Consider the following 3563-nt stretch of genomic DNA (forward strand, 5'->3'; position numbering starts at 1 on the left):
TAAAAGAATGTGTATTTGTATGAAAAAAGATATACAAAATACACATTAAATAACCTAAATTTGTATAAAATTATATACAAAAATACACAAAAATAATTTAAATTTTTATGAAAATAGATATACAAAATAAACATAAAATTAGGTAAATTTGTATTGAAATACATATACAAAATACACATAAAATAATGTAAATTTGAATGAAAATATATTAACATATACACTTAAAATAACGTAAATTTCTATCATATATATATGCAAACTACACATTAAATAATGTAAATATGTATAAAAAAAATATATACAAAACACAAATAGAATAATGTAAAATCGTATCAAAATAAATACACAGAATATTAATAAAATAATGTAAATTTGTAAGAAAATTAAGATGCAAAATACCCATAAAATAACGCATTTTTTATAAAAAAAATATATATCGAAAACACATAAAATATTTGAATTTGTATTAAAATAAATATACAAAATGCACATACAATAAGGTTAATTTGTATTGAAATAGATATTCAAAATACATATAAAACAATGTAAATTTGTTTCAAAATATATATAGGAATACACATAAAATAACGTAGATTTCTATAAAAATATATATACAAAATACACATAAAATTAAGTAAATACGTATAAAAAATGTATACAAAATACATATAAAATAATGTAAACTCGTATCAAAATAAATAAACAAAATACCAATAAAAGAATGTGTATTTGTATAAATATATATATACAAAATACACATAAAATAACGTAAATTTATATAAAACTATATACAAAAATACACAAAAGTAGTTATATTTGTATGAAAATAGATATACAAAATACACATAAAATAAGCTAAATTTGAATTGAAATATATATATACAAAATAAATAAATTATGTAAATTTGTATCAAAATATTTATACAAATTCACATATAATAACATTAATTTGTATAAAACACATAAACAAAATACACATTAAATAATGTAAATACGTATAAAAAAATATGTACAAAATACACATATAATCATGTAATTCTTATCAAAATTAATAAACAAAATACCAATAATATAATGTAAATTTGTGTGAGAAAACATATACAAAACACACATAAAATAACGCTAATTTCTTTAAAAATATATGTACAAAAATGCACATAAAAAAAAGTAAATTTGCAAATAAATATATATACAAAACACACATTAAATAATGTAAATGCGTATAAAAACATGTATACAAAATACCTTTGAAATAATCTAAATTCGTATCGAATTAAATTAACAAAATACCAATAAAATAATGTAATTTTGGATGAAAATATATATAGTAAATACACATAAAATAACCTAAATACAAATACAAATATAAACATAAAATAATTAAAAATTGCATGAAATGAATATATAAAATAAACATAAAATAAGGTCAATTTGTAATTAAATATATGTAAAAATACACATAAAATAATGTAAATTTATATGAAAATATATATTCAAATACACATAAAATAACATGAATTTGTATAAAATTTGTATCAAAATATATACGAATACACACAATAAAATAACGTAAATTTTTATGAAAATATATATACAAAATACACATAAAATAATGTAAATACGTAAAAAGATATATATATATATATATATATATATATATATATATATATATATATATATATATATATATATATATATATATATATATATATATATATATATATATATATATATACAAAATACACATAAAGTAATGTAAATTCGTATCAAAATAAATCAACAAAATTCCAATTAAAGAATGTATATTTGTAGGAAAATATATATACAGAATACAAATAAAACAACTAAAATTTATACAAAAATATATACATAAATACACAAAAATAGTTTAAATTTGTTTAAATTTATACCCAATACACATAATATAATGTAAAAATGCTTAAAAATATATTGACAGAAAATACACATAAAATAAGGTAAATTCGTACCAAAAGAAATAAAAAAATACCAATAAAAAAATGCGTATTTGTATGAAAATAAAAATACAAAATACATATAAGATAACGCAAATTTGTTTAAAACTATATACAAAAAATACACAAAAGTATGTATGAAAATAAATATACAAAATAAACATAAAATAAGATAAATTTGATTTCAAAAATATATACAAAAAGACAAAATAATGTAAATTTGTATGAAAATATTTAAACAAATACACATATAATAACGTAAATTTGTATAAAAATATATTAACATAATACACATTAAATAATGTTAATACGTATCAAAAATATATTCAAAATACACATATAATAATGTAAATTCGTATCAATAAACAAAATACAAAAAAAAATAATGTAAATTTGTATGAAAAAATATATACAAAATACACATAAAATTACGTAAAATAATTTAATTTTGTATGAAAATAAATATATAAATATACACATATTCATTATTATTTTATTTGTAGTAAAAAAAATACAGAATACACATAAAATAATGTAAATTTGTATTAAAAAAACACAAACGCACTTAAAATAAAGTAAATTTGTATAAAAATAGATATACAAAAAACACATTAAATAATGTAAATGCGTATAAAAATATGTATACATAATACATATGAAATAATATAAGCTCGTATCGAAATAAATAAACAAAATACCAATAAAATAATATAATTTTCAGTGCAAATATATATAGAAAATACACATGAAATAACGTAAATACAAATACAGATATACACATAGAATAATTTAAATTTGAATAAAAATAAATATACAAAATAAACATAAAATAAAGTAAATTTGTAATGAAAAATATATACAAAATACATATAAAATAGTGTAAATTTTCATATAAAAAAATATATACATATATATATATATAATATATATATATATATATATATATATATATATATATATATATATATATATATATATATATATACATATATATATATATACTATATATATATATATATATATATATATATATATATATATATACTCATAAAATAACATAAATTCAAAATACACATTAAACAATGTAAATACGTATGAAAATTTATATACAAAGTACACATAAAATAAGGTAAATTCGTATCAAAATCAATCAACAAAATACTAATAAAATAATATAAATTTGTGTGAAAATAAATTTACAAACTACACATAACATAAATAAAATTTGAATTAAAATCAATAAAAACTCACAGAATTTTTTTTAATTTGTATAAAAATAGATATAAAAATTACATATAAAATTAGGTAACTTTGTTTTGAAATATATGTACAAAATACACATAAATTATTGTAAATTTGTATCAAATATTTAAACAAATACACATAAAATAGCGTAAATTTATATAAAAATATATGTACAAAAGATACATTAAGAAATGTAAATATGTATAAAAAATATATACAAAATACAGAGAATAATGTAAAATCGTTTCAAAATAAATAAACAGAATATCAATAAAATAATGTAAATTTGTATGAAAATAAAGATGCAAAATACCCATATAATAACGCATATTTGTATAAATATAT

This window comes from Eriocheir sinensis, unplaced genomic scaffold (genome assembly GCF_024679095.1).
Source record: "Eriocheir sinensis breed Jianghai 21 unplaced genomic scaffold, ASM2467909v1 Scaffold8, whole genome shotgun sequence".
In the NCBI taxonomy this organism is placed as follows: domain Eukaryota; kingdom Metazoa; phylum Arthropoda; class Malacostraca; order Decapoda; family Varunidae; genus Eriocheir; species Eriocheir sinensis.